This window comes from Propithecus coquereli, unplaced genomic scaffold (assembly GCF_000956105.1).
Source record: "Propithecus coquereli isolate 6110/MARCELLA unplaced genomic scaffold, Pcoq_1.0 Scaffold241, whole genome shotgun sequence".
Taxonomy (NCBI): Eukaryota; Metazoa; Chordata; class Mammalia; order Primates; family Indriidae; genus Propithecus; species Propithecus coquereli.
In genome coordinates this window covers 3,148,422-3,173,324 of record NW_012147964.1, presented here as the reverse complement: position 1 = coordinate 3,173,324, position 24,903 = coordinate 3,148,422, and the positions used below count along the sequence as shown (strand labels likewise).

Here is a 24,903-nt window from a genome sequence, read left to right as displayed (position 1 = left end):
CTGAAAATGATATTCAATGGAAGAAATCCTCACTACCCCAACTTCTCACAATATATCCAGTCCTGAATATGGGCTAATTTGGATATTTGAGAACCGACTTGAGGGATGTGAGAGTTGGGGAGGCATTTGCTTCCTCACTGTCCTGGGACAGAATCCTCCCAAACTGATATCGCTGGCGAACTCCTACTCATCCTTCAAAACCCAACTCAAAAGCCCTCATGAAAGTACTCTTCCCACCCCTCAAGGCTCCTTTCTCCCTCTGTCTCAGGGCTGGAAGGGTCTACGTCTTGCTCTGTCTCCCTCCAGACTGGCCACTGCAACATCACCCCACACAGGGTAGAGGAACCTACTGAACAGAATGAGCTAGAAGGAAGGAAATGGCTGACTTCCACAAATATAGAAAAGCACCTGGAATTGCAACCAGGGTTGGTCTCAGACCCTTTCCCAGCCCAGACAATCTCAAAATGGGTCCCCAGGCCCACTGAGCCCCCTGGCTGTGCACTGCCCTTTCTACAGTTCTGACTTTTGAAGCCTGGCACAGAGATGGCACCTGATAAATGTCAGGTTTTCTCATCCCAGCACAGCTGCCTAAGAAACTTCACAGACAGATGCCGTTTTCACCCCATTTTACAGATGTCAAAATCAATGCTGAGAGAGAAGTTATTTGTGTAAGGTCACGGCAGGTGAAGCCCTCTAGGACTCCAGATTCAGTGATCTCTCCCCACTCGTCCCCCCAGGGAGGGCCTCCTCCCCATCTCTGAACTTCCAAAGTCCCCTCCCCTCTGAATTCCTTCCCCTGTGACCTGACCCCAGCTCCACGCACCCTTCCTCCCTGACCCCTCCCTCATTCTTCACCCCCTTCCTTAGCGCTGATTTCCCTCCCCCTCTCTGAGCCCCTCCCCCTTCGGAGGCCTTTTCCCCTCCCCGGCCCCCTCCCCAGTCCCCTCCCCGTTTCTGACTCTGCGTTCCAGGCGCCAGAGAGGCCCTGCCTGCCTGATCCAGTGTTCCCAGTTCTCCCAGCCCAACTTCCTGCCACCCGGCCACACCCTCAGAGGGACCCTGACCACCCGGGAAAAGGCGAACCCACGCCTCCCTTCCCCCACCCAGTCTGCCGGATCGCCCCCTCCCCAGCACGAGCGCGCGCGCGCGCACACACACACACACACACACACACACACACAGCCCGGCCCTTCCACCTGGGTACCACACCCTGCGAGCTGGAGGAGGCAGGAGGGGAGACGGTTTCAACCAGATGGGACCAGCTTGTGGGCTGGGGACAGACTGGGGGTGTTGGGGGAGAGGGGGGACCACCTGAGCTCCAGCCTCCTGTTCCCCACACCCCTCCCACCCCGCCTCCGCTGGCCCTCACCTCCTCCCCCCTCCCAGCACCTTGGGCAGATGAGGATGGGGTTGCCATGGCAACGCTGATTCACCACACGGAAGCTGGCAATTGTTGTTGCCATGGAAACCGCCTCTTAGGGGCGAGCCCAGCTCCTGCCTTGCACAAAAGAGATATTTAAATATAATCTTCTGGCGATGGATGAGCCGAAGGAGGGAGGCAGGGAGGGAGGGGCGGCCGCGGGGAGGGAATCTGCCCCCCATCTCCGAGCCCTCCACCCCCCCACCCCATCCTGGGGCCTCGGGGTGCCGGCTCCCCACCTCCCCCGCCTGCTGCGAGGTCCCCTCCCCCTCCGGGGTCAGCTGGGCGGCGGGGAGGAGGGGGCGTCCCGGTCTGGTCCAGCGCAGAGAGGCCGGGCACGCAGCCCCCTCCTCCCCGGGCCCCGGCTCCAGCGCTGAGCTCGGCCCGGCCGTGCCCACCCCGCGGCCCGGCGCCCGCCTTACCCGCCGGCCTGGAGTCGCGCGCCAGGCTGGCATCCACGTGCCGCCGCCCGGCCGCCCGGGCGCACAGCGCGCACACGCCGCACGCGCGCTCCCCGCGCCCCGCGCCCGCCAGGCCCTGCCCGCGCTGCCCGCCAGCCGGGAGGAGGCGTGCCAGGCGGGGATCTGGGTCTCCCCGCACCCCACCCCTCCTGTCGCCCCTGCCCGCCCAGCTGGCTCTGCCCACCTCCTTCCGCTCCCTCTCTCCATCTGTCCCACCAAGGTCTCTGCTGAGTGCCCTCCTCCCTCCTCCACCTTCTCTGGCTCCCCATTGCTGCCTCTCCTGCCTGCCCCCTCCCTCCCTCCCTCTTTTCAATAATCAACAGCACTCCCGGTGCACCCCCTGCTACCCCAGGAAGAACACCTCCCCCCACTGGTCTGGACGGGGAGACAGAACCAGAGTCAGACCCTCTCATGGGACTGGGGTGCAAGGAGCAATCAGGACTGGAACAGAGGACAGCAAAGAGCCAAAGGCTATCCTAGGGCTGCACCAACCAAAGACGGAAAATCTGCAGTGGGTTTTCCAGTAGGCGTAGGAGTGTGGGGAGGGCGGGAACAATTTCTCACGGTGAAGCAATACCTACATCTGCTGACCCATTTAATGTCCAAACAACTTTGTGAGATAGAGAAACATTCACTCCCATTTTACAGATGAGCAAACCAAGGCCAGAAAGAAGGGAGAGGAGAGGTCCCCTGAGGACCCAGCCATCCCTCCAGCTGAGGGATGCTGTGGGCTGGGGGGAGTCTTGGGACTTTGGGGTGTGGGTGGGCATGCACAAGGTGGCTGAGATACAGTCCCTCCTCTGCCCCCAACTTGCTGGGTGACTCCCGCCAAGCCGCACACCATTGGAAAAGCAGGGTCCTTTATGTCTGACTTGTGTGTGTTAGGAATGGGGAACTGAAGCTCCAAGGGCCAGGCCAGGATTCTCGTGGATTTGCAAAGTTGTGCCTTTGGACGATTGGGGTCCAGAGGAGGCCCGGAATGGGTTGTTTCTAGGAGGCGTGGAAAGGGAGGAAACAGGTGGACCCCCCTCTAAGCTGCCTCAGCCACAATTCCATCTTCCTCCCTTCCTTCCTGTGTCCTGCCCAGCCTCTGTCAAACACCCCAACCAAGCCCCTCCCCTGCTCTAAATGCAGCTATAGCTCCCTACTGCCCTTGGGGTAGAGTGCCAGCTCCCCATCCTGGCATTTGAGGCCCTTGTGCTGCTCAGTCCCTGTCATTCCTCCCCCTGCCTCCTGCCACACCGCCTCAAACACTGCCTGTGAACTCGCCGGGCTAGAATGCACCCCCTTGCACCCCATCCTCACCCCTCGAATGCCACCTCCTCCCTGAAGCCTTCCCGTCACCATCCATCTGCTTTGGCTGCTCTGTCCACAGACGTCACCTCGATCTCAAGCCCTCCTCCCCTGACACACACGCTGCCCCTTATCTGGGCGAGTCAGCTCCCGGGAGCCGGGGCCGAGGGACGCAGGGCTCTGCAACCCCCCTGTCCCCGCCAAGAGAGCCCAGCACAGGGCCCACAAGTGAGAACGGAAGTGACACGGGACAAGACCTGCGGTTTCCAGACCAGTGAAATTCAGGCGCTTTGCCCACGGGCCGGGAGCGTGTTGAGCAAGAGCAGGAGCTGGAGGCGCCTCCCCGACCGCCCTGGACATGGATACCCCCATCTCCAGGAACCCGCGGCTCAGGCTCCAGGGCTGGGAGAAGGTGGCGTCCCGGGGCGTGACAGCCGGGCAGTCAGCCTGGATCCCAGGGTCCCCCAGTCCCTTCCAGGTTCTATTCTGGGACTCCGTTATTCAATTTAGGATGCTGTTCCAGAATGCTGAGATTTGATTAAACTACATCCCCCACGGACGCTGCTGTCACACCACGCAGGGAACCGGAAAAGGGGCATTCTGTTGACTAGGGGGGAAGGGAGGGGGAGGCTTAGCTGTGCCGGGAGGGGGGAGGGGACCGCAGAGGTGGCAAATGACCTGGGTCACTCCACTCCTGGTTTGCAGAGATAGACAGACATCTCCCTCCAACACACACACACACACACACACACACACACACACACACACACACACACGCATGCATGGTTGGGTTTTTGTTATTTGCAGGGGGAGGCAGGGTGAAGGAGAGATGGTGGCTGCTGCCTTGGTGTCTTGCACGCCCAGACACGCGACACGCGGGCTGTGCGTGTGCAGGCGTGTGCGGGCACGTGAGCCGGCTGGGTGGGCTTTTCCAGCACGGGGCACGCCTCGTGCTCTAGCTCCCAGCGCGGAGAAGCCTTCAGGGGAGGCTCAGGCGAGCGTGCTCAGAGCCCCCAGCGCCCCCATCCGCCCCTCACGAGCCTCCCTCCCCGGTTCCAAAAGCTGACTGCATGTCTGCAGATGACAGGTGGCTCACCCCGAAAGTCAACCCCTCTGCTAAGATCTGTCATTTGAAATGCCGGGCATAGGCTCGAGAGAAATGTGACATGTATCTGCCAAAAGCAAACCCTCAAGGATTTCTATTTGTCGCAGCAAATTTCTCCATCGACAGGGGCATGCATAAATAAATGACGTCTTCACGCCGTGGAATACTACACAGGAACGAAAACTCGAAAGTCACAGATCCACGCCACCACGTGGGTGGGTCTCCTCCTCACGCTGCGTGGAGCAAGAAGGCGCACAGAAAAGATGACATAGACTGTTACCCCATGCACATTAGGTCCACAGGAACACAGGCAAAAGCCACCTCATATTTTAGGGATATGTTTAAAAGCAAGGTCTGTTACCACAAAAGTCAGGAGAGTGGCTGCTTCCACAGGAAGAAAGGGCTTCCACTTAGGAGCAGGGATGGGGTGGTTTCGGGGTGCCGGCTGCATCGTGGTAACCGGGGTGTTTGTTTTGTGATTATTTGTGTTACATATACTTTTCTGGAAGTCTATAGTACTTTAAAATTTTTCTTTTAAGAGACAGGGTCTTGCTCTATTGCCCAGGCTGGAGTGCAGTGGTGTGATCACAGCTCACTGCAGCCTCCAGCTCCTGGGCTCAAGTGATCCTCCTGCCTCAGCCTCCTGAGCATCTGGGACTACTAAGTGCGCCACCACACCCTACTAATTTCTTTTTATTTTTTTGTAGAGACAGGGTCTTGCTATGTTGCCCAGGCTGGTCTTGGACCAGCTTGGGCTTGGATCGCCTCAAGCGATCCTCCTGCTTTGGCCTCCCAAAGTGCTGGGATCACAGGTGTTAGCCACCACCCCCAGCCTTAAATTTTTAAGAACTATTTTGCAAAAGCCAGGCTCCACTCTCAAAGAATGCAGCCCAGGCCTGGGGTGGGGGATGTGGAGCGCAGGGGCTCAGATGGAGCCGGCTCACCTCATCTCAGGGTCAGCTGTGAGCTGCCTCCCTCTTATTTATCCAACCTCTGCCCCTGCCTCCAGGAGAGCAAAGTTCAGCTTGCAAGAAACTGACCCAGAAAAGCCAGAGGTAAAAGGCCCACGGAGTCGGGTGGATCTGAGCTGTGGCCGCCTCTTTGCTGGGTGACTTTGGACAAGCCCCTTCCCCTCTCTGAGCCACAGTCCAAGGGAGCTAGCAGCAGCCCAGGCTCCTGGGCTGATTAGGCAGTGAGGCAGTGCAGGGGACAGGGAACGTGCACACCCCAGGCCCCTGCGGAAAGCTGGGGAAACAGAGCCCAGAGAGTGCGGGACATTGCTGGAGACCCCACCCCCACCCATGAGCTAGCATCAAAGAGAGACAATGAACTCTGAAATCTGGAGATATTATGACACTACATGCACATGCCCACTTTCTCTGAGAGGTCCCCGTACCTCTCCTTTTCATGGTACTGCAGGGTCTTGCACGTAATGATATATAATACATGATACATCATAGATATAGATACATAGATAAATAAGTGCATGTTGATTGGATTAATCTTGCCTTTCTCTTACTCTGGATTCTAGACCTTAGATCTGTCCTGTCCAATATGGTAGCCGGACCCCAGTTTAGAACATTCTAGATCTCTGCTGTCTAACACAGCAGCTGACCCCTGGTCTAGAATATTCTAGATCTCTGCTGTCCAATATGGTGCCTGCTCCCCCCAGTCTAGAACATTCTAGATCTGTGCTGTTGTGACACAGTTGTTGGCCCCCTGGTCTAGAACATTCTAGATCTGTGCTGTCCAAAACTGAAACTATTCGCCATGTGTGGTGGTTTAAATTTAAATTTATTAAAATTAAGTAACATTAAATATTCAGTTCCTAAGTCACACTTGTCCCAACTCAAAGGTTCAACAGCCACACGGCGAGAGTGGCCCCCATAGCATATAGCACAGAGAACATTTCCACCATCGCAGAACGTTGTATTGACAGTGCCAGTCTAAACAGGGCTCAGCAAACCACCGCCCACGACCCCGTTCTGGCCCACTTCCTGGTTTTGTTAATAAAGTTTTATTGGCACACATCCACGCCCATTCATTTACGTGTTGTCAATGGCTGCTTTTATTTTATTTTATTTTATTTTATTTTTTGAGACAGAGTCTCACTCTGTTGCCTGGGCTAGAGTGCCGTGGCGTCAGCCTAGCTCACAGCAACCTCAAACTGCTGGGCTCAAACAATCCTTCTGCCTCAGCCTCCCGAGTAGCTGGGACTACAGGCATGCGCCACCATGCCTGGCTAATTTTTTTTTCTATGTAAATATATTTTAGTTGCCCAGATCATTTCTTTCTATTTTTTAGTAGAGACGGGGTCTCGCTCTTGCTCAGGCTGGTCTCGAACTCCTGACCTTGAGCGATCCACCCGCCTCGGCCTCCCAGAGTGCTAGGATTACAGGCGTGAGCCACTGTGCCCGGCCTATGGCTGCTTTTATACTTTCAGTAGCTGCCACAGAGGTCATATGGCCCACAAAGCCAAAAAATATTTACCCTCTGACCATTTATGGAAAAAGTTTACTGACCCTAGGTCTAGAACATTTTGGAACAATACTGTCCAATACAGAAGCCATTAGCCACAGGTGGCTACCAAGCACTTGAAATGTGGTTTGTGCAATCAAAGACCAGAATTTTAAATTTTGCTTCATTATAATTAATATAAATATAAATTTATTTATTTAGGTTTTTTTTTAAGAGACACTATGTCACCCAAGTTGGATTCAAACTCTTGGACTCAAGCAATCCTCCTGCCCCAGCTTCCCGAGTAGCCAGACTACAGGTGCACACCACCATGCCCCGCTAATTTTTAAAATTTTTTGTACAGATGAGGTCTCGCTATGTTGTCCAGGCTGGATTCAAACTCCTGAACCCAAGCAATCCTCCCACCTTGGACTCCCAAAGCGCTGGGACTGCAGGCATGCGCCACCATGCCCAGCTAATTTTTCTATTTTTAGTGGAGACGGGATCCCGCTCTTGCTCAGACTGGTCTTGAACTCCTGAGCTCAAGCAATCCTCCCGCCTTGGCCTCCCAGAGTGCTGGGAGTACAGGCGTGAGCCACTGCTCCCGGCCGGATGCCTGACTTTGTTCTTGGAAAACCTGTAGGTGTGTTTAGAACACCCCGGGTCCATGGCTCTGCCTTTGCCACTGTGAATTTTTACAAATGCAAATACAGATCGAGCATCGTGGATAAACACTCAGTGTCCAAATCTACGAGAGAACAATACACACCAGATTTCGAACACATAGTTCAAAAGGAAGGTGAGAAGTCTCATTAATGATTTTTATATTGACTGCACATTGAAACAATAAGATTTCAGATATATCGGGTTAAATGAAATATATTATCATGATTAATTTCGCCTGTTTCTTTTTACCTTTTAAATGTTACTCCTGGAAACATTTAAATTATATATGTAGTTCTCATTGTATTTCTATTAGATAACGCTGTTCTAGAACATTCACCCGCTGCTTATTCTCCTAGGCAGGGTCTCTTGCCCCCCACACTGTGGACACTGGGGCTGGATCATTCTCTGGGGTGGGACCGTCCTGGGCACTGCAGGTGCTGAGCAGTGTCCCTGCCTCCACCCACCCCATGCCGGAAGCACGCCAGCTGTGACAACCACAGATGTCCCCAGACTTTGCCCGGTGTCCCTTGGTGGAGGGTGGAATCGCCCCTCGTTGAAAACCACTCCTAACCTAACCTAAACGCTTCGTTAGTCAGCAGAGGCTCTGTGCGCTCCCACATTCGACAGCATGCTGGGCGTGTTCCTGCCTCCCGTCTTGGTACAACCCGTCCCCGCAACACCCCATCTCTGCCTGCATCTGTCAGAAATGCTCCCGTCTCTCAAGACTAAGCCCCAACGCCCCCTGCTCCAAGGAGCCATCCCGTTTGCCCCCTGCTAAATCGTCCACGTGGGCTACCTGCTTCTCCCTCTCGATGCTGTCCCCGGGTCACCCTTATATCTGGCCATTCATTCTGTGGTCGCCTCCTGGAATGAGCTGAATCATGGCCACCTGCCACCCGCCTCCGCCAAAAATGATGAGTCCAAGTTCTAACCCTGGGACCCTGTGATTGTGACCTCATTTGGAAAAGGGGTCTTTGTGGCTGTAATTAAGTGAAGGACCTTGAGTTGTGGAGTGAGCCCTAGATCCAATGACAGGTGTCCTCGTGAGAGAGAAGCAGAGGGAAACTTGAGAGACATAGACACAGAGAGGAAGGCCATGTCACGCCACATCAGCAGGGAGTGTGGCTCTGTTGGCACCTTCATGTTGGACTTCTGGCTTCCAGAACTGTGAGAGAATGCCTTTCTGTCACTTTAAGACATTCAGTTTGTGATTCGGTCCGGCCTCAGGGCCTTTGCACAGGCTGTTCCCTCTGCCAGGAAGGCACTTTCCACAGGTAGCACAGGACTCCCTCCCTCCCTGCTTCAGTCACCTCCTCAGAGAGGCCTTCCCTGGCCACTCCCATCCCGAGTCATTGCTCTGGAAATCAAAATCACCCCTATTATCTTCTCTCAGCATCATCCTCACCATTGGAAATTCTCATCTGTTCACTTGTTTATTTTTTTGTTTGTACTGTGTCCCCTTCCTGCCTAAATCAGGTGCTCAATAAATGTTGGAGGAACTAATAGGTGCAGAGGACCAAGTACAAGGTCTGTCCTCAAGGGGATCCCAATCTGGGGGAGCCCAGAGCCAGACACAGACACCCCCAGTCCCGAGGGATCATGGGTGGGCAGAAAGTGGGACATCAGGGTGTGGCCTTGGAGGCAGGGTAGGAATCCCTGGGGTAGGAAAGGCAGTTTCCCATGAGTCCTTGCGCACGACCTTAGAGGTTGGTGTCCTGGCTGGGTTCTCGGTGTCTGGAGAGTGAGAGATTTCTAGGAACTAGGGATGGCCAGAGACCAAAACATAATGATTTAACATCTCCAAAAATAGCATCTGCTTTGCACTCTCACGTCTTGAATTCTTTCTTTCCAGCCCCGTCAGATGGAGAAGGAGACGCCCATTTTGGAGATGAGGGACACAGACTGGAGGGAAAGGCACTGGGCCGAGGTCGTGCAGCTTGGAGGGGTGGAGCTGAGACGTGAGCTCAGGGGTCACAGCGGCGGGGAGAGGCTCTGGGGAGAAGGACGTGGGGACCACGGGCTATAGGGGTGAAGGGGAGGGGGCAGGAGAGTCTGATGCCCAGGAACTGAGGAGGAGAAACTAGTTCAAAGGGGATGCCATGGTTGGTCTGAGCCCTGTCGGGTCTGGGGGACCTGAGGGGACAGCTGCAGGGTCACTCAGGAGGTGACCAGACACAGAGCTGGTGAGGGAAGTTTAGCACAGTGCCAGGGAAACAGTAGGTGCCCATAAAGTTCCATCTATCTGTTGGATTTTCAGGTGCTGGCAGAAGGTCCGAGGGAGATGGATGGATGGAGGGTGGGTGGATGGGTAGATGAATGGGCAGATGGAAGGATAGATGGATGGATACATGGACAGATCGATAAATAGACATATGGATGGATGGACGGATGGTGGATGGATGGGTGGAGGGCGGGTGGGTGGACGGATGGATGGAGGGTGGGTGGATGGGTAGATGAATGGGCAGCTGGGAGGATAGATGGATGGATACATGGACGGATTGATAAATAGACATATGGATGGATGGACACATGTGTGGATGGATGGAAGGATGGGTGGGTGGATAAGTGAGTGATGGATGGATGGATGGACAGGTGGATGTGTGAGTGGATGGATGGATGGTTAGGTAGATGGATGGTTGGGTGGGTGGGTGTATAGACAGGAAGATGGGTGATGGGCAGGTAGGTAGGTGGGCAGGTGGGTGATGGATGGAAGGATGGATGGATGGACAGAGGGAAGCATTGGATTTATGGGCTGACCCAGGGAGAGTAGACAAGGAAAGAAGGGCAGAGGACCCTCAAGACCGACACAGAGAAGCAGCTGCTGGCGAATATGACATCTTCTCATCCAAGGTGGCCTCAGACCTGGGAGACCAGCCTGGCAAGAAGGACTGGTGTGTGGGGAGGGAGGCTTCGCAGCCCTCAGTTCTTCCACCCTCTTCCATCTTCCCTTCTGGCTCCGATGGAGCCCAGAACCCAGCTCTGCACCCACCGTGGAGGGAACTGGTTCCCAGACCCCCAAGGCCTCAGGCAGTGGAAGGGAAACTGGCTTTGGGTCTCAGTGACCCCATCGGGAAAATGGGACGAGGGAATGGGGGAGAGGCACTTAGCTGGGAGGGACTCCTAGAAGTGTTGGTAAATCTCCAGGTACATACGGATTTTTCTGGATAGAAGGGTACAAGCTTCCAGCCATGCAAAAATATGGTCTACTACGCTTAGAGGAATTTGCCAACAGCACAAAGAACTGATCACTATCCCACAAGGCCCTGCCCCATCCCCTCCCTGCTCTCCCCTCCTCCCTCTTTCCCCCTCCTCACTCTGCTCCAGCCACTCTGGCTTCCTTGCTGTGCCTCCAACACCCCAGGCACAGTCCTGCCCCAGGGCCTTTGCTTGGGCTGTTCTCTTTGCCTGCTAATGCCTCCTCATCCTCCAGGTCTCAGCCCAATGACACTCACACTCTGAACTAGGCGCCTTTGTGCAGTATACAATCTGCACAACCACACACTACTCTGCTGTGAACTATACACACAGTCGGCACTCCATAAACGCTCACTCTGATGAAGGTTTCTATCCCTCTGCATGCAGAATTCACAGCTGATCCCAGGAAGGGCCTCGGCCCCCATCCCAGGCCAAGAGCAGCCCCTCCATCTCCTCCTCTCCGGACACCAGGCAGGACTCACCCCGGGCAAGGTCTTCTGCTCGTGAAGGGCAGTCTGAGCTTTGATGGCGGAATCCCTGGCACAGTAGGTGAGGAAGGCACAGCCTGGAGGGGAGAGAAACGGGGGTGTTAAGAAACGAGCACACTGCACACTCGTGTTCACGACGGAGCGATTCATGACGGCCCAAAGGTGGAACCAACCGAGTGCCCATCGATGGATAAACACAACGTGCTCTGTCCACACACTGGAATATCACGCAGCCATGAAAAGGGACGAGGCTGTGACACAGGCCACAGCGTGGATGACCTTGAGGACATCGTGCTCAGTGAGAGACGCCAGACACAGAAGGACAAATCCTGCGTGACTCCACCCACAGAAGGTCCCTAGAGGCGTCAGATCCACAGAGACAGGAAGTAGGACGGTGGGTGCCAGGGGCTGGGGAGGGGGTGGGGTGTGTTTCATGGGGACAGAGCTTCAGTTTGGGAAGATGAGAATGTTCTGGAGATGGAGGGTGCTGATGGCTGCACAACACTGTACATGTGCTTAATGCCACTGAGTGGCGCACTTAAAAATGGTTCAAATGGTCAATTTTATGTTGTGTGCATTATAATTTTGAAAAATAAAAAGGGAAGAGGACGCGGGAGCCACCTGTTTTGGGGGTGGGAACAGTGACAGTGGCTCAGCAACCTCCATCCCCCACCGCACACACCTACGCTCCCCAAAGGGTGAGACAGGGACGGGGACAGAGGAGGCCGGGCTGTTGATGACGTCAGTGGCTGATGCTCTGAGATTCTGAGCGCACTGGGCGAGGAGGGGTCGTGGGGTCAGGGGGTCGGGGACGTGGGCGGAGCTCCTCCCCAGGGGGGTCACGGGGCAGGGGCACCAGTAGTCCCAAGGAGACGGGAGACCCCAGCACTGGACTAGGGTGTAGCAGACTCTGACCCTGACCTGCACTGTAGCCTTGAATCAGGCGCCGCCTCTCTCTGGGCCTCAGTTTCCCCATCAGAGAGGATGGTCCACGCACAAGAGCTACAGGATGGACCCACCATGGGGCGGGGGCGGGACTTGAGGGGGTGTGGCGCGGTCGCAGGGGCAGGGCCAATGAGGAGAGGTGAGGGGCGGGGTCTGAGGGGGTGTGGTGCGGCCGCAGGGGGCAGGCCCAATGAGGAGAGGTGAGGGGCGGGGCTGGCCCTAGAGTGGTCCAGAGCGAGGCTGTGATTGGACAACATCCTTGGCTGGGGAGGAGGTGGTTGCAGGCAGGGAGTCAGGTTTTCTGGGATGGACAGAGGAGTCGGGAGCCCAGCGCAGGGCTTCGCCCTCTGACCTCTGTGCACCTGTTTTGCTGCCTGTGAAATGAGACCATTGTTGGCTGCTCTGCCCTGGGACCCTCTGGTTCCCTATCTCTCTGTCTGCCCCCCACCCAGGGATCCCCTGAGCAGGAGCTAATTAAAGCGGCCTCCTGCTGAGCTGCCAGCGCCCAGCTGCCGGCTCCCACCAGCTGGGCCGAGCGGTGGGGAAGGGTCCCCATCCCGGGTCTGCAAGTCCCCTCGAACCCTTGGGGGGCTGGGGGGAGGGGACCAGGCAGACCTTAAACGAGTTTCTACCATTTTATTGTATTTTATTTTTAAGTGTCCCTGCTAGAATCACCAAGATTTGCAGCATTTTTAAAAACATTTGTGGCGGGAATGGAAAATGGTATGGCTGCCGTGGGAAACAATTTGACAGTTCCTCAAAAACTAAACACAGAATTAGCACATGACCCAGCAATTGCACTTCGGGTACACGTTCGAAAGAACCGAAAGCAGAGAGGAAAACAGATAGTTGTCTAACAGCGTTGAGAGCAGCACTGTTCACAATAGCCAAAAGGTAGAAGCCACCCAAGTGTCCACGGGTGGGTGACAAACACAACGCGGTCCATCCACACAGTGGGATGTTATCCAGCCTGAAAACGGAAGGGAATTCTGACGCCTGCTCCAACGTGGATGAGGCTTGAGAACGTTATTCTCGGTGAAATCAGTGAAAAACACAAATCCTGTGTGACTCCACTCACAGGAGGTCCCTAGAGGCGTCAGGTCCACAGAGACAGGAAGTAAAGTGGTGGGTGCCAGGGGCTGGGGAGGGGGTGGGGAGTGTTTCATGGGGACAGAGTGTCAGTTTGGGAAGACGAGAAGGTTCTGGGGATGGAGGGCGGTGATGGTTGCACAGCAACGTGAGTGTGATTAACGCCACTGAGCTGAGCACATAAAAATGGTTAAGATTTTACATTTTATGTTACATATATTTTAACACAATAAAAATTGTAATTGAGATATATTACAATCACACCCCTCTGAAAAGTGCAAACACGTAAGTGTACAATGTAACAAATAATTACACCCTTATAAGCATCTCCCAGATCAAGAAATAGAATGTGGTAGCCACCGAGAAGCCACCAGGAGCCTGGGTGCCCCCACCCCATTACAACCTGTACCCTGGCTCTTGTGACGAGATTTCACTGTGGCTTCGTGCCCTGCGTGCATCATTGATCAACGTCATTGAGTGCTTTCTGGTTTCAAACCGGCATAAATGGAATCGTAGCCTATGTACACCTTCGTGTCTGACTTCTTTCACTCCATATACACGCAACAACATGTGGTTGTGTGTAGCAGGGGTTAATTCCTTCTTGTTGCTGTGCAGTATTTTATCCTATGGATATACTACCAATTGTTTATCTACTCTCCTGGCATTTGGGTTGTTTGCTGTTTGTGGCTATTATGAATAGACCGCTATGGAACATTCTTGCTATGGAACATTCTTGTCTATATATTTTAATGCACAAAGGCACACCCAGGAATGGAATTGCTGGTTATAAGGTGGGCATAGACTTAACTTTTATCGATTCTTTCAAATAGTTTTCCAAAGTGGGTTGTACCGATGTCTAGTTTTATTAGTGCTGCGTCTTCACTAACCCTTGGCTTTGCAAACCTTTTAAATGTTAGTCATTTAATGGGTGTGTCGTTGTATGTCACTGAGGTTTTCATGTACATTCCTATAGTTATTAATGAAGTTGGGCACCTCGTCGCTTGTAGGGCACTCTTTATATAAAGTCTGTGTCCTAATCTTTGGTTGTTGTTATTTGTGACTCAAACACCTTCTACTATTCCATGGTTTGTCTGTCTATTCTCCTCTTGATGTTTCTATTTTTGGAATTTTATTCCCCAAGATCTTCCAAAAAAAATAATAATCACACTAAAACAACTAGCATTAAGGCCTGAGAGAAATCAGGCATTATCAGCAAGAAATTGGGCTTCAGCCGGTTGTAAAATAATGGCAAAAAAATGTCCCTCCAGCCTGAGCAAGAGTAAGACCCTGTGTCTACAAAAAAATAGAAAAATTAGCCAGGTGTGGTGGCACCTGTAGTCCCAGCACTTTGGGAGGCCGAGGCAGGAGGATTGCTTGAGCCCAGGAGTTGGAGGCTGCAGTGAGCTAGGCTGACGCCACTGCACTCCAGCCTGGGTGACAGAGCAAGACCCTGTCTTAAAAAAATAATTTAAAAGTGTCCTTCCTAAGATCCTTTTTTTTTTTTTTTTTGCCTGTGGAGTCTGCAGAACTCGAAGGGTGGTGGCCCAGGGAGGATAAGGATGGGTCCTCTCAGCAGCCTTTAAGGCTGGCAGCCCCAGACAACACACGCAGGCACACAAAAACCCGCGAGCCGCTGTCCCCGGTGCTGAAATGCTCTCTCATGGCTTCCCTGGTCTCCCGGTCCAATCTCTTCTCGGGCTCTTAGCTCGTCTTTACTAGCTGGTGAAAACGTGTGATGTTTCCCCACTTTTGGACAATTAGAGGCTCGATTCATAGAGCCTGTCATGGGTTGAATGTGCCCCACCCCACATCACAGGTTGCTGTCCTAATCTCCAGGACCTCAGAGTTGGACCTCATCTGGGGACAGGGTCGTTGCAGATGGAGTTAGTTGAGATGAGGTCATCAGGATGGGCCCTGATCCAGACACCAAGACACACGCAGGGAGAACGCCACGTGATGGAGGAGGCAGAGATCGGGGTGATGCATCTACACGCCAAGGAACACCAAGGATGCGGCCACCACCAGGAGCCGGGAGAGGCCCGGGACAGATTCCCCTTCGTGGCCTTAGAAGGAACCAGCCCTGCCCACACCTTCGTCTCCAACTTCTGGCCTCCAGAACTGTGAGAGGATAAATTTCTGTTGTCTAAGACAACCACTTTGTGGCGCGTTGTTACAGCAACCCTAGCAAATTTACACAGTCCCAATCGGCACAGACTTTCGGCGATGTTCATGAAGTCCATTGGTTTTTAATACTAACCAGCACTCAACTCTCCAGACCCAAGGGCATTATCAGGGACCGTGTGGCACAGGATCCTTGGGGAGCAAGAGATCTGCTCAATGGATTAAAATTTCCTAATAACTAGATCTGCCTCATCACAGCTCTCTTGGGAGGGAGGGAGTTCCCGGTCCCTGGAGGCAAGCAAGGAAAGCCTCCCCAGAGAGGAAACCTCACCACTGGGGAATCCTGAGGGTCCCTCCTCACACTGAGATCCTCTGCCCTCTGCCCCAAGATCTGAGCTGTTGGAGCTTCATGACTCATAATATTATAACAACAAAGGTAACAGTGGATGCGGATTGAGCACAAGGCATGTCACAGGACACTTTGCCCACACGAATCCTTTGAGTCCTCAGATTAGCCCGAGAGAATGGCGTCCCTGTCTAGTCTCATCCTCATTTTACAGATGGGGAAACTGAGGCACTGGCCACTGACAAAACAAGACTTTGCCATAAACAAGCTCAGTCTACTTATGGCAATAGAAGGAGGAACACAATATTAAAAAAATAAAGGAAGTGGCAGAGTCAGCCCTGCATGACCCCAGCCCGCAAGGACACCCCTCCCTCCAGCCCCAGGGATGTCTTTTCTGGGGAAGCGACTCTTTCTCTGTGCTCTCTCCGCAGCAAGAGGTCCCTGCTCAGCCCGGGGACAACACCCTGCTCGGTGACACGGAGACGAGGCAGAGCCCGACACAGCCCCGTGTGCGGTCAGCCTGGGGCCAGGGAGGGATGCGGGCTTGGGGACAGTCCAGAGCGCAACGGGTGGCTCTGCCTGAAGTGTGCGGTGAGAGGTGGGGGACGCCACTGGAGGGGACAGGGGTGAGGGGCGGCGGGGATGGAGGAGAAGGATGCCTGGGACTGGCTTGGATGGTGGGGTCTGAATGATGGTCCCCCCCCAAAAAAAGATATGTCCATCCTGGAACCTGGACTGTGGCCTTATTTGAAAAAAAAGGGTCTTTGCAGATTTAAGTGAGGATCTTGAGATGAGATCATCATCGATTAAGGTGGGCCCCAAATCCAATGACAAGTGTCCTCATAAGAGACAGGAGACAGGCGCAGAGGAGACAGCTGCATGGAGACGGAGGCAGAAACTGGAGTGACGTGGCCACAAGCCAAGGACGCCTGGAGGAGGCAGGAAGGACCTTCCCCTGTAGCTCCCAGAGGGAGCACAGTCCCGCCCACAATGCCCCATCGGGCGACCTCAGACTTCTGGCCTCTGGGACCGTGAGAGAAGAAATGTCAGCCGTTTCAACCCTCCTAGTTTTGTGGTCAGCCCTAGATGGCCCAAGGACACGAACCCAGATGGGGACCTAGTGGTCCTGTGTGTGACCCGGGCCACTGTGAACCTCAGTCTCTTCATCTGTAAGGTGGGCACCTTCTCTCCACCATTGAAAGCTCTCTGGGGTTCACCCTGCCTGCCTGGCTCCTCCGGGAGTCAGAGCCCCATGTTTGGGGGGAGGCTGTATCATGAAGTAACCCCGTAATAATTCAATATGTCTACAAACCAAACAGCTGGCTTCTAGACACGCTCCGCCTCTGTCCTAGAATGTTAATGGTTTGGGGCTAATTTTGGGGAGGCGCTTTGGAAGAAAGATGCGGAGCCGGGTTTGGGCCCTGCTGGATCTCAGGGTTTGGGGGGGGCATTACAGACAGGACCTCCCAGGACTGGTGAAAACCCCCCAAAACAGCCCAGCCAGGGAGCACCAGCTGTGTGCACAGGGCCCTCAGCCCCGCCCAAATCGTCACTCTACCCATCGGCTATTTCTGTCCCCATATTCCAGAGGAGCGAACCAAGCCCAGAGAGCTTAAGCAGCTTTCCTGGGGCCACACAGCGAGCCAGAAACAACCCCTAGATTTGAACCCAAACTTGGGGGTTGGGTGGATAAAGTGCTTCCAAGTTTCAGAAAATTCCAGAGCACTGGGGGGGACTCCTTAAACCACCAAGGCTTGGTATGCCGATCGAATGGCCTAAAAAACATAATCATAAACCACAAAATTGTTTAAAAACGAAAAGAAAACAAACACCAGTTTTTTCTCCTTATGATTCATAGTCCTCAACTTCATGCACGAGTCTGCAACTTTCGTCCCTTCCCTGGGAGCTCGGCAGATCCGGGACTGATCCCGGACAGACGGTGGACGTGTCCCTGGCTACGCCCTGACCCAGGCCACATCCAAGGTTTGGTCTCTCACTGACCCGCACAACCTCACCCCTGTCTTTGCCTTCTCGACCTTCAAGTCCCAGCCGACGAGCCCCCTCCCCTGGAAACCCTCCCTCCCCCCAGCCAGGGAGGGCTCAGGCACCCCCAGGGGCTGTCCCCATGCCTGTGGGTCTCCCACCCGGGCTGTGATTTACCAGTTTTGTAACACGTGGCCACTTCTCACAGCTTCTGCCCTGGCCAGCCCCAGCCTGGTCCCCTCCGCCCTCGCCCCCCACGGTCTGTCCTCCCCAAAGTTGCCACCAGGGGCACCTGTGAGCACCTGCGTCAGGGCCCAGCCCTCCTCTGCCCACAGCCCTCCTCTGCCCACAGCCCTCCATGGCTCCCGCCTCCCTCAGGGTCAAAGCTCATTGCAAGTCCTCCCTGCAACTCAGGGCCCTGCACGACCCGCCCGTCCCCTCCCTGCCCTCCCCTGCTCCCTTTCTCCCCGTCCTCCCTCTGCTCCAGCCACACGGGCCTCCTCGCTGTGCCTCCCACACGCCAGGCGCCGTGAGGACAGAGGTTTGTACAGGTTTCGTTCAGGGCTGGGTCCCTGTGGCCTGCACAATACCAGGCACACAGAAGGTGCCAATAAACACTTGCAGAATGAACTGAGTTATTTTGTGTCTAAGCTGACATGCGCAGATCCAAACTACTTTCTCAAGGGCAGCAACATTCGATTCATTCTTACCCCTGCTCTGCCCGCCGCACCCTGCATGCAGTCATCCAGTATTTCCTGAGCACCTATTATGTACCAGCTGTGTGCAGGAGAGACAGAGACAAGGAAGACACTGCTGTTTGTCTCCTTCTGCCCCCAGCCAGGGCGCCAGTCCCGTCTCAAACCCCTTCGATCCCAAACCCCCTGCATGCCGGGGTCCCACACCCTTGGTCTTTCACCTCAGCTCTGTCACCTCGTTGTGAAAGATGAGGATCGAAGCCAGCCCAGTGCCTCTCTGCTGTGTGACCTTGGGCCAGTCGCTTAACCTCTCTGAGCGCTCACTTTCTCATCCACAAAATGGGACTCACGGCATCACGCACTGAGAAATACACAAGAGCCTCCCTTCTCTGCCATCCGCCTCTCCTCCTCCATCCTCTCAGCCTGAAGCTGTCCCCTCCATCGCTGGGGACAGCAAGACAGGCTTTCTCTCCCTGTTTACTGCCCCTGACTGCATGAATGCATGGACTCCTGATCAAGAGGACAGGGGCTGCGTCCCTGGCCTCCCACCCCTGCACCCTGCATCGGGCATGCTGCCTCCCAGGTGACCTCTGACCTCCCTGCCTTTGCCTCTGCCCCAGCCTGAGGCAGAGGGGGGCTTTTGAGGGCTCATTCGGGACCCCTGATCTCTCGCCTGCAGGCGTCTTGACTCATCCCATGGCTTTAGTCCCCATCACGACACCAGCGATTCCTCCACCCATGCGCTTATCCACCCGTCCACACACCTGTCCATCCACCCATTATCCATTCAATTCATCCACCCTTCCACCAAAACATTCACTTCTCCGCCTGTCCCTTCCACCTATTAATCCATCCATCCATTATTTATATATTTATCCATCCATTCATCCACCCACACATCCGTCCATCCATGCGCCCGTCTGTCCACCTACCAATCCAGCCGCCCACTCACCCATCCACCCATCTACCCATCATCCATCCATTCATCCATTTCTCCATCTACTCATCTGTTTATCCATCCATCTACCCACCTACCCATCCACTCATCTATTCATCCACCCACCCACCCATACATTCTCCCATCTGTCCACCCATCCATCCTCCCACCCACCCATCCATCCTCCCATCCACCCATCCAGCCACCCATTAATATTCCATCCTCCCATCATGGATCCATTCACCCATTTATCCATCTACTCATCTATTTCTCCATCCATCCATCCATCTACACACCTACTGATCCACCCACCCATCCATCCATCCACCTACCCACTCACCCACCTATCGATTCATCCATCCATTCACCTACCCACCCATCCACTAATCCATTCAAGCCTTCCATCCACCTATCCACTTTTTCACTCATCAAATCCACTCATACATCCACTGAGTCATTGCCATCCACCCACCCATCCATCCATGTCTGCATCCATTGGTTTGCACGTCCATCCACCCACCCGCTTGTCAGCCAGCCCCCTCCCCCATCCTCACAGCTCCCACTCCCTCATGCCCTTGTACCTCCGCATGCTCCACTTCAACATGGTGAACAGGACACAGCCTCTGCCCTCAAAGAGCTTACATGTCTGTGATGACGACCATAACCCCAGACCAATTGGACTCTTGTAGGTCAACATCTTCCAAACCTACCAGCCACTCCCTCTGGCCTTGGTCACCTTTAAGTCCAGTATCAGAGGCTCTTCAGGGTCCACCCCATGCTGACTCTGCAGCCTCACCTCCCATGCCTCGCCGAATTCCTCCTCTAACCCAGCTGCAAAAATTCACCTTCACACCTCCAGGCCTCTGCAAATCCACTCCCCCTGCCCATATCCAGGGGGGGCAGAGACATCCACCTTATCTTGTTCACTGCCATGTTCCATGCCCATCACAGGGCCTGGAACACAATAAGTGTTTCAGTGAAGGCACAAATGAGGATTCTTTCTCTGCCTAGAAAGCTCCTATTGATTCTACAAAGCCCCATTTCTAATACCCCTCCTCCACGCAGCTGGATTCCCCAGGCAGAGCCCCCACTTCCTTATCCAGTTCCCTCAATGCTGCATCCCTCTGTCTGACCCGGCCCTGACCACAAGAGCTATGGCTGTTGATGTCTGGCTCCCGCCTGAGCTCTCTCTTGCCCAGTACAAGGCAAGGCCCCAGAGGGCTTTCAGGGAGTGTTAGCTGAATGAATAAATGAATGAATGAATGAACAAACATAGTCTTACTGGGTGTTTGCAGTGGCCAAGGCCTCACTTGCCAATATGAGGCCTCACATAGGCTTGAAATAGGCTTGTTTCAGGGACAGCGTTCTGAGTCCAGCCCCAATGCCAGACCCCCTCAGGAGAGCCCGTGGAAGAAGGCGACTCTGGGGCTGGAAAGATCCTTTATTTCTTCCCCACCAGGGCAAAAACTCCATCCTCCCCTCACCTATGACTCCCCAGAGTTCATGCTCCTCTGAGCCTTCGCATATATGGTTCCCTCTGCCAGAAACACTTTTCCCTACCTTCTCGCCCTCCAGGTCTCAGTGCACTCACGTAACATGCCCAGCGCCCTCTGACCAGGCACATACTGTGTGCCTGGCCCCGTGCCAAGAGCATCACTGCCATTTCAGTTCCCTCCTGCCCCGTTTCCTCTGAAACAGGAGGCCCCACTGAGGCTCAGAGAGGTTAAGATACCTGCCCGAGGCCACGCAGCCGGTAAGATGCGGAGAAACCACATTCATCTCCATGGCAAGCTCCCAACCGTTCCGCCACCCCGAGCGCCTCCTCCCGGAATCCCCCCCAGCCTCCATCCTGCAGGCGCAGGACCTCCTCTGGGTCGTCACTGCCAGTGTGTGTGTTTCCGCCGTCACATCCCTGAGCTCGACGCCTTGACACCTGTTTCCTCAGCCGTCTCCCTCCTCCATGCTGAAATCTGGGGTGAGAAGCCATCTGGGTAGGGGGCAAGGAATGGATTTGATCTGCTTTGCCCAACTCTGTGTCCCAGGGTCCAGAGCAGGGCCTGGTACACAGCAAGTGCTCAATAATGGCTGGTCACAAGGATGGAGGGATTAATGTCTAGCCCACTCCCTTATGAGTCCCAGAAGGGATCCCTGCTCATGACGGCTCCACACAAATGCCGGAATATAGTAGGCGTTCAATAAATGTTCTCTGTCTGAATGGCAGATGGGCGGAGGGGAGGAGGCAGAACCGATGTCACAGTCACAGATGCATGAAAGTCTGTTAAATGAAGAATGGGCAGCTGGGGAAACTGAGGCCCAGAGAGAGGCATGCCTAGCTGGAAACCACAGCACCCCAGGTGAGGGTCCCTTCCGTGCACACTCAAGCCAGCCTGCCTTTGGTGACTCAGCCCCAGCCCCCTGCTGCTGTCCCCATGGCCACCACGAAGAGAGCCAACTGCTCCTTGGTCCCCCTATGCCAGGCCGCGCCCGCCACCGCCGCTGTCTCCCTGCGGCTGGCGTCACACTCGGAATGTCATGCCTCAGAGCTCAGCCTGCCACAGCCTCCCCTCCTCCCGCTGCCGGGAGCCGCGCCAGCAGCTGGTGCTCCCATGGAAACCACGGCCCCCACCGCAGCCCCCGCCATGCCCCCCGCCACCGGCACCGTCCCGGTGCAACCTCACTTTAAGACAAATATTGCCATTAACATGCAAATGCATATGCGATTGCCATACATGGGGTGCCTGGACTTGCACCACTGCGCATCCCGGGCGGGGGGGGCATCAACACGCGGTCCCAGTGGCGGAGAGAGGGACACCAGCTCCCAGGGCACCTCGAGGCCCCCTCGGACGGAGGGAGGGTCTCTGGGCAGGGGGGCTGCAGTGAGGGCAGTGGGAGCCCAACCCCAGCCTCCCGTTCCTGGCCTGAGCCCCTGGCCTAGGGTGGGGATCCTTCCTGGGGGAGCCCCCCTCGCTCCGGAGGAGCCACAGATCTGGGGGCTGTGGGTAGGGGAGCGGGCCTGTGGCCTCCCTGTCCCACCCTTGTCCATCTCTCTCCAACCCCGGCTCCCGGTCTCTGGATCCCTCTGTCTCCATCTCTCTCTCTGAAAAACAAAAAAGCCCAGGGCTGAGGGGCGGTGGGCCTGCCCTCTTTTGGAGAACCGTCCCACGCCCGCCCCGTCGCTGGGGACAGATCTCCTGGGTCTCTGGTGGCTTCAGCTCAGCCCCCGTGCCACCCTCGGCTGTGGCTGTCAGGGGCTGTCCCGGCCCCCTCCCCTCCTGACACCATCTCTGCAGGGGCCTCACCCTCGGCTTGGGGGACCCTGTCACCACTTTGTCACACAGACACGGACACTTCTGCTTCCCCTGGCCTGGGAGGGGGGCAGGCGGGTGATGACGGCCTCGCTCTGGCCGGCCGTGGCACCTCCTATGTGCCTCTCTGGGCCTCGGTTTCCCTGATATAAGCTCTGACACCTCAGCGGCGACCCCTTCCACAGGGGGTGACACGGCCCCGGGAGTGAACGGTGGCGCCAGGTGGCCTCTCTGCGCCGGGCGCCCGGAGCCAGGCGACCTTCAAGGAATGTTTTCACTCTGGTTCTTGCCCAGCCTCACAGGACATTCCCAGCATCTGGGGACCCAGAGGCTCTGGGGGGACGCGCTGCCTATGGGGGGATTTCTGGGGTCTGCACCCCCGGCCCCGCTGCTCCACGAGCTGCAGGTTCCAGGTGACCTGCCGGCTCCCCGGAAACCAAGCCAAGTAAGACACGTGTTGCCAGGAGGTGCCTGGACTCGCTCCCCTCCCCGGAACCCTAGTTTCCTCATTCATTTTTCCACCTCCCTTCGGCTGAGGCCCAGAGAGGGGCAGCCACTAGCCTGAAGCCACACAGCTGAGCCCCAGTCACAGGCCTGGGTCACAGACACTGGCCCTCGAGACGCCCCCACCTCCTGGCCCCCACTCCACGCCCGCCTGCCCAACAGCCTTCGGTGAAGGCCAGGTAATGTCCAGCCAGGCCCCGCAGGGGTGGGCAGGGGTCCCCTGCCCTGAGAGGACGTGAAGCCCCTCCCCAGCTACCCCCAGCCCGTCTGTCTAGGGGACACAGACAGACCCAGGCTCCCTAAAAAGTGGAGGGTGGTGGCCGGCTGTGAAGGACACCATGTCTGTAAATTCTCACCCTCCGAGGAAACGTCACCCATGGAAAAGACCCCACGGCGCCCCGGAATCCCAACACTCTCCGAGCAGAGACAGGTGGCTCCACGGACGCCAGCCCTGCTCTGTGGACAGCAGGGAAACTGAAGCTCAGGTCTGGGGAAAAGCTCAGAAGCAGCCCTCACCCCTCGCCTCTCCCCGGCCAGGGATTTCCACAGGAGACTCGACAACGCGCAGGGGGAAGGGCCGCCTGCACCGAGCTGTCTCTCTGACCCCGACCCGCCGAGGGTCTGTCCGTGCAGCCTGGGGCCCGCGTGGGCTGCCGGATTCCCCCTGGAATCTTTCTAGAAATGGGCGCTTCAGACATACCAGGGGCTGGGGGCGGTGGGAAAAGCCCTCCGGCCGTCCGCAGACCCCAGAGTACGCCCCGCGACTGGGTGCGAGCCCCCTCTGCCCGCTCAGGCCACCCGGAGGAGTCAGATTTTTCCGGCCCAGTTTTTTTTTGCGGGGTGGGGGGAGCGATGGTTGGTTTGAAAAAAGGCAGGGGATGGAGAGAGGGTTTCTTTCCTCCTCCTCAAGGTACCAGCCCGAGGGGCTGGCTGCTCAAGTGACAGGCCTGGGCTCCATCCCACCGGACCCTCCCTGTGGCCTTCCCAGCCCTGCCATTCATTCATTCATTCATTCATTCATTCAATAAACATGTATGCATGCTTACCATGCATGCGACCGACCGTGGTGGGCGCAAAATAGGTCACAGGCCCTGGTCCTTCCCCCGGCCTCTCCCGGGTCTTGCAAGAGGATGGGGGCGCAGGGGTGTCCAGCACAAAGCCTTTGAAGTCCCCACCCCCAGTCCCTAACACCTGACAGGAAGCCTGTCAAAGCCACCCAAATCGGGTGCTGGGCCCACAATCTGAGCCAAGGGCTGGGGACACACACACACGGGGCGGGCGCCCCTCCCTCCTGGGATGCCATCAGAGGGCCGGGCAGGCGGGCAGGCCTCCCCCCGCTGGGCTCTGAGGTCGCCCACACCTCCCTCCTCCGCCCTGGCCGGCCTGGGATTTGGGCTCTGCCCAGATGGACGGTCCAAGCTCATTGTCTCGGGCTCCAGACCCCCCCGCACCCCGCTGGCAGCCTCGGCCACTGTTAACTTCAGCCAAAGGTGGACGCAGGGAGCGGGCAGGGCAGAGACGCGGAGGGGTGGAGGGTGCGGACCCCAACAGAGCTGGGCCAGGGAGTGGGCAGTTGGGGAGAGGGGGACATTTCAACCACCCCCGGCCCCCACCCCAGAGCCGGCTCCGCTCCCGGCGCCCCCACCTTCTCTTTCTTTGTAGTTACCGATTAGCTTGGCGTCCTGGGCATCTGTGTCCCCCGCGTCCCCCACAGCCGGGCGGGCCCTGCCCCCGCCGGCCTGGCTTTGTGCAAATGGCCAAAGCAATGGAGTCCAGAGGTGCAAACTTCCCCGACGGGGCCTCGCCAGGGGTGGGGGTGGGGTGGGGGGAGAGGCCGAATGAATGGGGAGAGGGTGCGGGGAGGGGTGGTGGTGGTCCGGGAGGCTGCCCCGG

The 24,903-nt window shown here is 56.0% G+C and overlaps 1 protein-coding gene across 1 annotated transcript in view; it reads right to left on the bottom strand.

Moving 5' to 3' along the window:
- CELF5 (CUGBP, Elav-like family member 5) overlaps positions 1 to 24,808 on the bottom strand; it is a 39,493-nt gene extending 14,685 nt beyond the window's left edge. Inside the window, exons 1-2 of the mRNA XM_012646174.1 lie at positions 24,677 to 24,808; positions 11,080 to 11,162 (exon numbers count right to left, since the gene is read on the bottom strand). The gene's annotated coding sequence lies outside the window, so the exon portion shown is untranslated. The remainder of the gene's footprint in view (positions 1 to 11,079; positions 11,163 to 24,676) is intronic.
- Positions 24,809 to 24,903: the final 95 nt, after the last annotated feature.